General features: G+C 45.7%; 1 protein-coding gene across 1 annotated transcript in view; it reads right to left on the minus strand.

Annotated features, from left to right (window-relative positions):
- WDR25 (WD repeat domain 25) overlaps positions 1-15,124 on the minus strand; it is a 155,209-nt gene that overhangs the window by 126,728 nt on the left and 13,357 nt on the right. The gene's annotated exons all lie outside the window — the stretch shown is intronic.

Raw genomic sequence — 15,124 nt, forward strand, 5'->3', positions numbered from 1 at the left:
TGAGGGAATAATGCAGTAGTTCAAGGAGGTCTAAGATGCCGTTACTTGGATTCCAGTTCTAAACGCTGGGGTAGACACAGATTAATCAGGTCGGACACAGCCTCTGTTCCACACAAGGCTCGCAGTCTAAGTAGAAGGGAGAACAGGCATTGAATTCCCATTTTGTAGCTGAGGAAACTGAGAAACAGAAACGGCTTGCCCAGAATCACAGAGCGGGCAATTGTCAGAGCCGGGATTACAACCCAGGTCCTCTGACTCCTAGGTTCATGTTATTTCTACTAGGTCACTAGATCCACTGTTTCTCTTCCAAGGTCCCCTAAGGAGAAATATCCTCTTACTTAAACAATCAATAGCATTTATCGAGTGCTTACTGTGTGCTGAGCATTATACTAAGCTCTTGGGAAAGCACAATCGAGTGGAGTTGGTAGATGCAAGCCCTGCCCACAAGGTGATTAAAGTCTACATCATTTATTTCATGATGAATCAGCCAATTGTTTTGGATCCATCTTCTGATACCAATGGGACTTACTGAGTTTTGAAAAAATCCAGGTATCCTTGAAGGAGAAATCTCTCACGGTAGACAGAGTAAACTCTGAGCAGGCTGCAGCCCCGACTCCTTACAGACCAGCCTCTAGCCTCTCCACCATCACTTCTGGGACCACAAGATTCAAAGCTGTTCCAAATCTGCCAAACCAAATGTTTCAGTGGACCAAAACTTTGTCACAAAAATGGGCGAATGGGCAAAGAAGTCAAAAAAGTCAAGGCCAGAAAACCAGCATCTCTTGGGGAAGGATAATTGTAGTAATCCACAAAGTAAATCAAGATTTTCAACAGAACTTAATGGAGCTGGGTCGCTTAATAGTAAATGAAATTGCAAGGCGAACAAGCTTTTCCATTCAAATGCAACCCTGAAGGCTGAGAGAGTTGGGGGGAGGGGGTGCGGATGGAGACTAGAACACAATTCCTAGCCATTTTTTTTCCCCAAAAGGAAGGAAAATAAAAAAAAGCAACTTAGCCTCTCTTCTCAAACCAGAGGTTACCAATGGGTTTGAATTCATCTTCCTGTACATTACAAAACAACATTTTCAAGAGAAAGCCCCGCCTCCCGCCCCATTTTGTCCTCTTCCACTCCGAGCTGAGTCAACACTTCGGTCGGTGGGTAGTTCAAAATCACCACTTGTCAAGACTTTAACATCGGTACGTAAGAGATTGGGAAGGCTGCCACACTGCGCTATGACTTGTCCTGGAACCAATTCTGCAGTCGTGTCTGAGGAATTATGGCACGCATTTATTTAGTGATGGGTCGTTTGGGTCACAGAATTTTTAAAAGGGAAAACTCTAGGCGAGCTCTGGAAGTTCCTTCTCTCATTCAAGAATTCTAGAGGTGGAAACTGTTCTCTTTCTGGAAGGGATATTTAAACTCTCAATCGAATTCCTAGATCAGGCTGATCAAAATCACCTCAAACCCCACCAAAAAATGGACATTTTTATTCACTCCTGATCCACAGGTCATGGCCAGTATTTTAGAATCCACGTGTTTCCCCTGAGCTTTTTGGACAGAATGAGAGACATCCTTCGGCAATGCACATCTGCTTAGGCATAATGTAATTTGGCAGATAATAATAATAATGGTATTTGTTAAGCGCTATGTGCAAAGCACTGTTCTAAGCGCTGGGGGGATACAAGGTGATCAGGTTGTCCCATATGGGGCTCACAGTCTTAATCCCCATTTTCCAGATGAGGGAACTGAGGCCCAGAGAAGTTAAGTAACTTGCCCAAAGTCACACAGCTGACATTGGTGACTCCAAAGCCCGGGCCCTTTCCACTGAGCCATGCTGCAGATGACAAAGGTGTGCACTTGCATATAATAATGATGGTATTTGTTAAGTGCTTACTATGCGCCAAGCACTGTTCTAAGCGCTGGGGCAGATGCAAAGTAATCAGGTTGCCCCACATGGGGCTCGCCATCTCAATCCCCATTTTACAGTTGAGGTAACTGAGACACAGAAAAGTCAAGTGACGCGCCTAAGGTCACACAGCAGACATGTGGAGGAGCCAGGATTAGAACCCATGACTTGACTCCAAGGCCTGTGCTCTATACACTCTGCCCTGCTGCTTCTCATTAATCGCCCCACAGCTGAGTAAAGCGCTTAGCACATCGTTGGAGCTTTATGAAAGCTGCCGGTCCTTGCTTTTTTCTTAGGGCAAATAATGCAATTTATGGTTTCTACATGCCCCGAGCATCTTCTCCACCGTCTCTCCCTTCCTGGCTCGGCCAGACCTCTGCCCTCCAGCTCCGCTAGGCTGTTGGCAGGGGAAGGGAAAGGAGATGAGCTGCCAGTCGATGCCAGTGTGGTTGAGGGTGGCTGGCTGGGAAGGAACCCACACCTACTGACTAAAGCAGAGTAGGGTGACCAATCACCTGTCTTGACTGTGTGACCTTAGGTAAGTCACTGAGGCCTTCCCAGACTGAGCCCCCTCCTTCCTCTCCCCCTCCGCCTTACCTCCTTCCCTTCCCCACAGCACCTGTATGTTTGTTCGTATTTATTACTCTATTTATTTATTTATTCTACTTGTACATACCTATTCCATTTATTTTATTAATATGTTTTGTTTTCTGTCTCTCCCTTCTAGGCTGTGAGCCCACTGTTGGGTAGGGACCGTCTCTATATGTTGCCAACTTGGACTTCCCAAGTGCTTAGTACAGTGCTCTGCACACAGTAAGCGCTCAATAAATACGATTGATTGATAGAGAAGCAGCGTGCCTCAGTGGAAAGAGCCAGGGCTTTGGAGTCAGAGGTCATGGGTTCAAATCCCGGCTCCGCCACTTGTCTGCTGTGTGACCATGGGCAAGTCACTTGGCTTCTCTAGGCTTCAGTTCCCTCATCTGTAAAATGGGGATGAAGACTGTGAGCCCCACGTGGGACAACTTGATCACCTTGTATCCCCCCCAGCGCTTAGAACAGGGCTTTGCACATAGTAAGTGCTTAACAAATGCCATCATTGGGCCTCAGTTTTTTACAACTGTAAAATGAGGATTCAGTACCTGCTCTCCCTCCCACTTAAAGTGTGAGCCCTATGTGGGACAGGGACTGTGTCCAACCTAATTAAATGGTGTCTACACCACGGTTTAAAACGGTGCTGGACACACAGCATGCACTTAAATACCATATTGTTATTACCCCACAGCACTTAGGTATAGATAGGTAATTTGATTTACTTTATTTTTAATTATTTTTAATGTGACTCTGCCCTCTGGTGGCTGGAAAAACGAATGTTCGCGTCCTTGCGTTTGGTTTTCATCATGGGGTATTTATTGAGCACTTAATTATAATAATAAGAAGAAAGGTATTTGCTAAACCCTTCCTATGTGCCAAGCATGTTCTAAGCGCTGGGGTAGATACAAGGTAATCGGGTTGTCCCACGAGGGGCTCACCAGTCTTAATCCCCACTTTGCGGATGAGGTCACTGAGGCCCAGAGAAGTTAAGTGACTTGCCCAAAGTCACACAGCTGACAAGTGGCAGAGGCGGGATTAGAACCCACGAACTCTGAGTCCCAAGCCCGTGGTCTTTCCACTAAGCCACGCTGCTTACCGTGTGCAGAGCCCTGTCCTAAGCGCTTGGGAAAGTCCGATAGGACAATAAAACAGTCACATTCCCTGCCCACAACAAGCTTACAGCCCAGAGGAATATACGGGCTATTCGGTCAGGGCCGTGGTTTTACTGTAGGAAAATTTCAGCTGAGGCTGGGTCCTTTTAAAGTCTTGGGAAAGTGAACATTCCTTCAAGACCTACGTGGGCTATTCCTGCTGGAAAGTGAGAGCTTGGCTTCTTTTCTCAATAGATGAGAAAGATGAGATTCTATTTATTTTATTGTGTTAGTATGTTTGGTTTTGTTCTCTGTCTCCCCCTTTTAGACTGTGAGCCCACTGCGGGGTAGGGACTGTCTCTATATGTTGCCAACTTGTACTTCCCAAGCGCTTAGTACAGTGCTCTGCACACAGTAAGCACTCAATAAATACGATTGATTGATTGATGAATCAGGACAGTCTAGTGGTTAGAGCACAGGCGTGGGAGTCAGAAGGACTTGGGTTCTATTTCTGACTCCACCATTTGTCTGCTGCACTACCCTGGGCAGGTCACTTCACTTCTCAGTGTCTCAGTTACCTCACCCGTAAAACAGGGATTAAGACTCTGAGCCCAATGTGGGACAGGGACTGCCCACCCTAATTAGCTTGTACTACCCAAGCGCTTAGTACAGTGCCTGGCGCAGCATGCGCTCCTAAAAAACACCACTTGAGAAGAAAAAAAATTAAAAATGGATGCCTATTCAGCCATGCCCAGAGATGTACTCATTAACTCTCAATCAGCCAACCAATCAATGGTAGTGCTTTGCACAGATTGCGTGCTCAATAAATGATTATTTACTGCGTACCTACCATGTGCAGAGCACTGTACTAGGTGGTTGGGAGAGTAAGAAGCAGTGTGGCTTAGTGGAAAGAGCCCGGGCTTGGGAGTCAGAGGTCGTGGGTTCTTTCTCAAAACTGTGGGTGTGATGTGAACCCTCATTTTGAGGGTTCTGTTTTCCCGTAGACTTAAGTGCAGTTGGTTTGTTTCCTGTTCCCGGCATGGTGAACCGAACTTAATGGGCAATTGAAAGGTACACTGTAGATATTCCCCTGCCGTCCCTGCTCCCCTCAAGCCTTTCCCTCCGTTATTCTGACTCCTGAGCACCCCAGTTTCTTCCCCAGCCCTTCTCACCTCACTTTATTACTGGGGGGTCCTAGCCCTAAACTCTGTCGGGCCCACCTGGCTTGCTCCTCTGTCTGCTCCAATCTCTGCAGCTGTGCCCTCCGGTCCTTGCCTGGCCCCCACCTGCTCCCCGTATACCTAGCTGCACCAGTCACCCAGTGCAAGTGGCAACATCCTCTCCCCTCGCTCTGACCTCCCCTCCCGCATCTCCTGTTTCTAGGCCCGTTCCCTACTGCTCCAGACTGGCAGGGACTGGGAATAGAGAAGCACTCATTCATTCAATCATTTATTGAGTGCTTACTGTGTGCACAGCACTGTACTAAGCGCTTTGAAAGTACAATTCAGCAACAGAGACAAGCTAGCGTGGCCTACTGGATGGACCATGGACTTGGAAGTCGGAGAACCTGGGTTCTAATTCCAGCTCCGTCACTTGTCTGCTGCGCAACCTTGGGCAAGTCACTTATCTTTTCTGTGCCTCAGTTACCTCATCTTTAAAATGGGCATTAAGACTGTGGGCCTTATGTGGGACAGGGACTGGGTCCAACACGGTTATTTTGCTTTTACCCTAGTACTTAGTTCAGGGCTTTTGACATATATTAAGCACTTCCCAAATACCTTAAAAAATCCCTGAGGTGAGTTTATCTGCGTGTGTTGAGTAAAGCACAATGTCATGTTTTTTGTTTTTGTTTTAAAGGGAGTGGAGGGAGACAGGAGGAAAACTGCACGGAGCAGGAACTGAACGAGAGGGATGGAGGAGAAGGAAGTTTGTTTGTTTTTCAATTTAAACCAATCAATGTTTGAGTGCTGTGTGCAAAGTCTTTGGGAAAATACAATGTGATAGAGTTGGCAGACATGATCTCTGGCCACAAGGAGTTTACATTGTAGATGGGGAGAAAGACATTGAAATTACTGATTAGGGAATTGGCAGAGTATAAGGATATGTACATGAGAAGCAGTGTGCTCACTGGAACGATCACTGGCCTGTGAGAGGACCTGGGTCCTAATCCTGGCTCTGCCACTTGTCTGCTGAATGACCTTGGACAAGTCACTTAACTTCTCTGTGCCTCCAGTTACCTCATCTGTAAAATGGAGATTGACTGAGCCCTATGCGGGACAGGTACTGTGGCCAACCTGATCATCTTGAAAATACCCTATTGCTCAGTACAGTGCCTGGCAAATAGTAAGCGCTTAACAAATGCCATTTGAAAAATTGTGGTGTGCGGCAGGGGATGGGTGAATACAAGCGCTTCTGGGGTAAAGATTCAAGTGCATGAGTGATGCAGAGGGGAGGGCATTGAGGGCTTATGGAAGGCCTCTTGAAGATGAGATTTTTAGGGGTGCTTTTAAGGTGGGTAGAGTGGTGGGCCGACAGATATAAAGGGAGAGGTGAGTTTCAGACCAGAGGGAGGAAGTGGGCAAGGTGTTGGTGACAAGATGAGATCGAGGTACAGGGAATATGTTGGTGTTAGAGTAATGTGGAGATTGGGTTGTAGTAGATCAGCTAGATAAGGTAGGAGGGAGAGAGCTGATGGAGGACGATCACTTCCAGATCGGAGGAGGTAATTCCCTTCAGGAGTTCTCAACTTTTTGTTTGTGTAGTGGTTACGGATAGTAGAGTCAGTTTCATACCTTCCAGACTCCATTTTGGAAAATCAGAAGGTGTCATGGGTAGACCTAAATTGTGCTGTGCCAGATGAACACCCGAAGGGATTAAACAACGGCAGTAAAATATGTTGCTACCCGAGACCTGGGTTCTACAACAGGGCGTTTAAATTGGCATGTCAGCAGCCTTTTAAGTAACATTGAAGACCTGGTCTGAAAGGTAATCAATCCTGTTTCCCCGGACAGGTGCCCATTAGAGCTGTAGCCCCGGTGGGTGGATGGTGGATCTCTTGGAGCCTTAGGCAGTTGTGAGCCTCCTCCTTCCTCTCCCCCTCCTCCCCCTCCCCCAGCCTTACCTCCTTCCCCTCCCCACAGCACCTGCATATATGTTTGTATGTATTTATTACTCTATTTATACATATTTATTCTATTTATTTTATTTTTATATGTTAATATGTTTTGTTGTCTGTCTCCCCCTTCTAGACTGTGAGCCCGCTGTTGGATAGGGACCATCTCTATATGTTGCCAACTTGTACTTCCCAAGCGCTTAGTACAGTGCTCTGCACACAGTAAGCACTCAATAAATACAACTGAATGAATGAATGAATAATCCCAGCTCCACCACTTGTCAACTGTGTGACTTTGGGCAAGTCACTTCACTTTCATTCATTCATTCATTCAATCGTATTTATTGAGCGCTTACTGTGTGCAGAGCACTGTACTAAGCACTTGGGAAGTACAAGTTGGCAACATATAGAGATGGTCCCTACCCAACAACAGGCTCACAGTCTAGAAGGGGGAGACAGACAGCAAAACAAAACATGTAGACAGGTGTCAAAATTGTAGGAACAAATAGAATTATAGCTATACGCACATCATTAACAAAATAAATAGAATTTATTTTCTTCTCTATGCCTCAGTTCCCTTGTCTATAAAATGGGGATTAAGACTGTGAGCCCCACGTGGGACAATCTGATAACCTTATACCTAACCCAGCACTTAGAACAGTTCTCGGCACAAAGTAAGCGCTTAACAAAAACCGTCATTATTATTATCACAATGCAATAGAGTTGGTAGATATGATCCCTGACCACAAGGAGTTTACAGTCTAGACTCTCAATCATATCAGATGGGGAGAGCACCTGGTACATGTTGAAAACTTCATTTTGGTATGCTGAGAGAAGTATTGCCCCCTCCAGACTGTAAGCTCGTGGGCAGGGAATCTGTCAGTTTGCTATATTGTAATCAATCAATCAATCGTATTTATTGAGCGCTTACTGTGTGCAGAGCACTGTACAAGTTGGCAACATTGTACTCTCTCAAGTGCTTAGTACAGGGCTCTGCACACAATAAGAGCTCAATAAATATGACAATGACAGAATGAATGACTAGCCCTCAGACTGCAAGCCACTGTGTCCAATCAGAATATCTTGTTTCCACCCCAAGGCTTATCACAGTGCCAACGCAGTACGTCTTTAATTACCTTCAACCTTCAAACATCGCTAAAGTCTGCCCTTTCCTCTCCCTCCAAACTAATATCACATTAATCCAACCCCACCTATCCTATCCCACCTAGATAACTGCATCAACCTCCTTGCTGACCTCCCTGCCTCCTGTCTCTCCCCACTCCAGTCCATACATCACTCTGCTTCCCAGATCATTTATTCTACAAAAACATCCAGTTCGCGTTTCCCCATTCCTCAAGACCCTCCAGTATTGCCCAGTTACCTCTGCATCAAACAGAAACTCCGCACCATGGGCTTTAAAGCAGGCAATCACCTTGCCCCGTCCTACCTCACGTCGCTGCTCTCCTACTACAGCCCAGCCCCACACACTTCACACTCCTCTAACGCTAACCTACTCGCTGTACCTCAATCTCATCCATTTTACTGCTGATCTCTTGCCCACATCCTGCCTCTGGCCTGGAATGCTCTCTCCCTTCACTCTCCCTCCACTTTCAAAGCCTTATTAAGAGCACATCTCCTCCAAGAGGCTTTCCCCGACTAAATCCTCTTCTCCTCTTCTCCCGCTCCCTTTCGCGTCACCCTCGCACTTAAATTTGTTCCCTTTATTCACCGCTCCCTCAGCCCCACAGAACGTATATACACAGCTTTAATGTATTGATGTCTGTCTCCCCCTCTAGACTGTAGGCTCATTAGGGGCAGGGAACACATCCACCAACTCTGCTATATTGTATTCTCAATCAATCAATCAATCAATCGTATTTATTGAGCGCTTGCTGTGTGCAGAGCACTGTACTAAGCGCTTGGGAAGTACAAGTTGGCAACATATAGAGACAGTCCCTACCCAACAGTGGGCTCACAGTCTAAAAGGAATAGCCTGTCTCCCAAATGCTTAGTACAGGGCTTTGCACCCAGTAAGTGCTCACTAAGTACAACTGGTTGGTTGATACTAAATACTACCATTCTTATTTTGGGATAACATGAGTAATATTTGTGGTCTTAACATTGGTAATATTTAATTAGCACATATTCTGTGCTAAGTGCTGGGATGGACAAAGGATAATCAGATCAGAAATCAGATTGGACAAAGTTATTAATCAATCGTGAGTTTTCAGCATCTACGAGAGCTGACTGAGAAGCATCATGACCTTGTGGATAAAGCACAGGCCTGCAAGTCAGAAGGTCACGGGTTCTAATCCTGGCTCCGCCACTTGTCTGCTGTGTGACCTTGGGCAAATCCCTTCACTTCTCTGTGCCTCAGTTACCTCATCTGTAAAATGGGGATTGAGACCGTGAGCCCCACGTGGGACAGTGGGCTGTGTCCAACCCGACTTGCTTGTATCCACCCCAGCGCTTAGTACAGTGCCTGGCATATAGTAAGTACTTAAATACCACAATTATTATTATTATTATTATTATTATTACAGAGCCTAGCACATAGTAAGCACTTACTAAATTCCATTTTTATTATTATCATTATGCTGTTACGCCACAGAGGTTTTCCTCGGCAGTTTCATGATTAGTACAAGTACTCTGCACACGGAAAGCACTTCAATACTATAACTACTATTACTCCTACTTTTCAGAATCAGGTCAGCCCTGAACCAGATACGTTCATTCATTCATTCAATTGTATTTATTGAGCGCTTACTGTGTGCAGAGCACTGTACTAAGTGCTTGGGAAGTACAAGTTGGCAACATATAGAGATGGTCCCCACCCAACAACGGACTCACATTCTGGAAGGGGGAGACAGACAACAAAACAAAACATGTAGACAGGTGTCAAAATTGTCAGAACAAACAGAATTAAGGCTATATGCACATCATTAACAAAATAAATAGAATAGTAAATATGTACAAGTAAAATAAATAGAATAATAAATCTGTACAAATATATATACACAAGTGCTGTCGGGAGGGAAAGGAGGTAGGGCAGGGGGGATGGGAAGAAGGAGAGGAAAAAGGGGGCTCAGACTGGGAAGGCCTCCTAGAGGAGGTGAGCCCTCAGTAGGGCTTTGGAGGAAGAGAGCTAGCTTGGCAGATCAATCAATCAAGCAATCCTATTTATTGAGCGCTTACTGTGTGCAAAGCACTGTACTAAGCACTTGGAAAATCCAAGTTGGCAACATCTAGAGACAGTCCCTACCCAACAGTGGGCTCACAGTCTAAAAGGGGGAGACAGAGAACAAAACCAAACATACTAACAAAATAAAATAAATAGAATAGATATGTACCAGTAAAATAAATAAATAAATAGAGTAATAAATATGTACAAACATATATACATATATACAGGTGCTGTGAGGAACGGAAGGAGGTAAGATGGGGGGGATGGAGAGGGGGATGAGGGGGAGAGGAGGGCAGATGTGTGGAGGGAGGGCATTTCAGGCCAGGGGAAGGATGTGGGCCAGGAGTCGATGGCGGGACAGGAGAGTTTTCAGATCCCAGTAATAATATTAATAATCATGATAATTATGGTATTTGCTAAGCACTTACTATGTGCCAGGGACTCTTCTAAGCGCTGGGGTAGATACAAGATAATTGGGTTGCACGCAGTTCCCATCTCACTAGGTCTCACAGTCTTAATTACCATTTTACAGATGAGGGAACTGAGGTACAGAAAAGTCAAGTGACTTGCCCAAGGTCACACAGCAGAGAAGTGGCAGAGCCAGGATTAGAACTTATGACCTTCTGACTCTCAGGCCCGTGCTCTATCCAGTAAACCATGTTGCTTCTCCCAATGAGATCTTTTAATGAATTTCTGCTGCCCAACCACATTAATGCTGAAGAATGTTAAGAGCACAGGCCTGGGAGTAGGCGGATCTGGGTTCTGATTCCGACTCCACCACTTACCTGCTTCATGACCTGATCCCTTGACTCTTCTGTGCCTCAGTTCCCTCATCTGCAAAATGGGGATTCAGTACCTGTTCTCCCTCCTACTTAGACGGTGAGCCCTGTGTGAGCCCCTTCGTTAACACGTGAGTTTGAAAACTCAGACGGGCCAAACTAATTTGGACTTACAAACTCCAATTTTCCAAACCTCTTGAGTGCGGGTTATTTTCCAGAGACACGCTGTGCAGAGTGCCTTGCCCTGTACTTTCCTGTTGTTCTGGCTCCAGAGGAAAACTTGAACTGCTTTTCAATGACTAGGAGACTCTTAAAGAGAGAGACAAAGTCCAAAATCGGCCCTTCCAAAATCACATCGAAGGGCTAACTAATCAGTCAGTCATATTTGCTGAGCACTTACTGTGTGCAGAGCACTGTGCTCAGTGGTTGGGAGAGTACGATATAACAATAATCAGACACATTCCCTGCATCTTAAAGGCTGTTGCGAGCTTAAAGGCTGTTGCTAGGTGGCCCGGGATTTGGGGAAGGGTCCAGGCCAGGGGACGGTGGTACTCCCAGCCTCCAAATGGGGGAGGGATGCAGCAGGTTAATTCCTAAAATGGTTGTCCACCCCCCAAATAAATCAGACACCCCTCCTACTTAGACTGTAGTACCTACTCCAGGGCCTAGTACGGCTTGTTATGAGCAGGGAATGTGTCTGCTGATTCTGTGAGCACTGCACACAGTCAGTGCTCAATAAATGATTGATTGATATAGGTGCTTAAATATAATGATGATGATGATGGTAATGATGATAATGATAATGATGATGATGATAAAAATCATTCATTAATTCAATCGTATTTATTGAGCGCTTGCTGTGTGCAGAACACTGTACTAAGCACTTGGGAAGTACAAGTTGGCAACCTATAGAGATGGTCCCTACCCAACAATGGGCTCACAGTCTAGAAGGGGGAGGCAGACAACAAAACAAAGCACGTGGTCAGGTGTCAAGTCATCAGAATAAATAGAAGTAAAGCTAGATGCACATCATTGACAAACTAAATAGAATAGTAAATATGTACAAGTAAAATAAAGAGTAAAAAAAATCTGTAAAAACATATATACAGGTGCTGTGGGGAGGGGAAGGAGGTAGGGCAGGGGGGAGGGGGAGAGGAAAAAGGGGGCTCAGTCTGGGAAGGCCTCCTGGAGGAGGTGAGCTCTCAGTAGGTCTTTGAAGGGAGGAAGAGAGCTAGCTTGGCGGATGTGCGGAGGGAGGGCATTAATAACCACCACTGGTCTAAAAAGGCCAATCTGGATTCAAGATCCAGAGGCCCAGCCATTCCCACAGGGGGGCCATGGGGGAAAGAAGGGCCAGAGTGTAGGGCCTGGGGCCACTGGCTCAACTGGCCACACCCGAAGCTGGGCTCAGCCCATTGGCCCTAACCCTTCCAGGACCTATAAGGTTACTGAACCAAGGCTACTTTCCCAAAGAGATCAGCAAGGCAATTTCCACCTTACAATCCCTACCTACCTATACCCACCCACCCACCCACCCCCCCCCCACACACACACACTCTCTCTCTCTCTCTCTCTCTCTCTCTCTTCCACCCACTGGACGGAAATCACTCCCTGATAAGACAAGATTCACGCCCCTGAACTTAACATAATGCAGCAATCACCAATTAACACTTCTGCATTTACCCACAACCTCAGCACTTCTGCATATGTTTGTATGTATTTATTACTCTATTTATTTTACTTGTACATGTTCTATTTATTTTATTAATATGTTTTGTTTTGTTCTCTGTCTTCCCCTTCTAGACTGTGAGCCCACTGTTGGGTAGGGACCGTCCCTATATATTGCCAACTTGTACTTCCCAAGCGCTTAGTCCAGTGCTCTGCACACAGTAAGTGCTCAATAAATACGATTGAATGAATATGTGTCTGTCCGATTAAGCATTCCATTTCCTCAACTATTCCATCCTAACACCACCACCAGGGCAGAGAAGGAAGATGTAGGTGGTGTTAGGATGGAATGATCCTCCTTCTCTGCCCTGCTTCCACTATTTGTGAAGAATCCTTTCCTGTGTACCCCACTGGACTTTAAGCTCCTTCAGGGCAGGAACATTGGGCTATGCTAATGTTGTGTATTCTCTCAAGTACATAGCAGAGTGCTCTTGGAGCCAGTGGAGGCTCAGTAAATACCCCTAATTGATGACTGATTCTCCTCAGTAGGAAGGGAAGTATTCTGCCTTTAGAAAATCTCGCACAAAATCCAATCATATTATTTATTGACTACTCCAAATCCAGAAGGCAAAGTTCTCTCGCCATGCAACTCTGGAAGCTTTCTCTCAGACATTTACCTTGGGAGGGACAATTTCCTGCCTGCTTTGAAGAAGCAATGAAACTGCCCATTCGACCAAGCGGAATCTCGCTCCAGAGCTAAAAGACTTTTTATAAGAATGAAGCCTTTTGAGAAAACCAAAAAACATCTTGAGGAGTGTGGAATTACAGCCTAATACTCTAAGGTCTGGCTTCACACCAGTTAAATGTATTTCCAAAAATGACAGGGGAGGAAAAGCCACAGGCCCACAGTTTTGAACCACACGACCTGCTAAAACCAATCATACAAATATTTCAGAAGGTTTCTGGAATTGGAGACCATCTTTCTTAGCTTGCATGTCACCCCTCTCTGCTCTGCCTCTGGCAACAGGCCCTACATTAAGCTTTCCTCACTATTAAAAATCTATTTCGACCTTTCAGGTTGGGCAAGTCGAAAACTTTCCTTTAAACGAGAAAGAAACATGCTTGGCCACAGTAAATTGATGGCTATGCTCTCTAAGAAAAACCTTCCATCCACTCTATTATCTACTGGGCAAAGGAGTGGAACCGTTTTTCTCATTTCTAACTAACTGCAGGAAGTGGTGCAGCCTAATAGATAAAGCATGGGCCTCAGAGCTAGAGGACCTGGGTTCTAAAACCGGCTCCACCGCTAGCCTGCTTTGCTTAACCTTGGGCAAGGCACTTAACTTCTCTGTGACTCAGTTTCTCAACAGCAAAATGGGGATCATATATATATATATATATATATATAAAATGATATTTGTTAAGCGCTATATGCCAAGCACTGTTCTAAGCGCTGGGGTAAATACAAGGTAATCAGCTTGTCCCACATGAGGCTCACAGTCTTAATCCCCATTTGACAGATGAGGTAACTGAGGCACAGAGAAGTTAAGCGACTTGCCCAAAGTCACATAGTTGAAAATTGGCGGAGCCGGGATTAGAATCCATGACCTCTGACTCCCAAGCCCGGGCTCTTTCCACTGAGCCACACTGCTTCTCAATACCTGTTCTCTCTCCTACTTATGCTGTGAGCCCCATGTTGGGACAGTAACTGTATCCAGCTTAATTAGCTTATATCTACCCCAGCGCTTAAAACAGTGCTTGACGCATGGAAAATGCTTAACGAATGCCATAAAACCCCCAAAACTGAAGCATGTGGCAACCATCTCACCACCTCCCTAGGCAAACAGCTCGTCATGGGCAGGGAATGTGTCTGTTATACTGTACCCTCCCGAGTGCTTAGTACAGTGCTCTGCACATAGTAAGCGCTCAATAAATACGACTGAACAACTGAACTAAAAATTACCATCGGTCATGCCTTTACTGGCTCAGTTCCATAATCCATCTGGCTCAGGGATTGGTCTCCAACAGGGGCATCGGGACACTTGGAGGATAATGATAATCGTGGCAGCGGTTAAGCACTTCCTCTATGCCAAGCACTGTACGCGGGCTGGGGAAGACACAGCATAGCCAGTTCGGACACAGTAGCCACCCTACGAGGCTCACAGTCTAAGACCGTAACAGCTCAATAATTACCACTGATTGACTGAGGAGAATAAGGAGTCATGGGTTCATCGTGGGCAGGGAACGTGTCTACCAATTCTGTTTATATTGTGCTCTTCCAAGTGCTTACTACAATGCTCTGCATGCAGTAAGTCCGAAATAAATACCACTGCTTTATTGGCTGCCCTCCCAGTCACCCTCTGGTACGGTGGGCGATAGTCCCGCCGATGTTGCTGCTGGGCCCTGATTGGAACCCAGGTCCTTCTGACTCTCAGGCCCGTGCTCTCCCCACTAAGCCGTGCTGCTTCTCTAGTCGCAAGAGGTCATTCTAAAAAAATGGCATTTGTTCACCCTCTGCCAGAGCTCGTTTCTAAGAAAAGCAGTTCTGCAGTCGAGGGGATCTGGTTTTACGGGACACTACTACTAGCTGACAGTCCTTCCACCTCTGTATTTATTACGTCCTGTAAGTCTTGGAAGTTTAAGCCTTGGAAGTCTTCCCATAATTCTAGACTTCAAAACAGGACTTTCAATCACCTTTTTTTTACATGATTAGAACCAAGGCTCTGACTTTTACAAAGGGTGATCACAGAAAATCACATTCCTAGCAGAGCCTCTGAAATTGCCAACGGCAA

The sequence above is a fragment of the Tachyglossus aculeatus genome, chromosome 1 (genome assembly GCF_015852505.1).
Source record: "Tachyglossus aculeatus isolate mTacAcu1 chromosome 1, mTacAcu1.pri, whole genome shotgun sequence".
In the NCBI taxonomy this organism is placed as follows: Eukaryota; Metazoa; Chordata; class Mammalia; order Monotremata; family Tachyglossidae; genus Tachyglossus; species Tachyglossus aculeatus.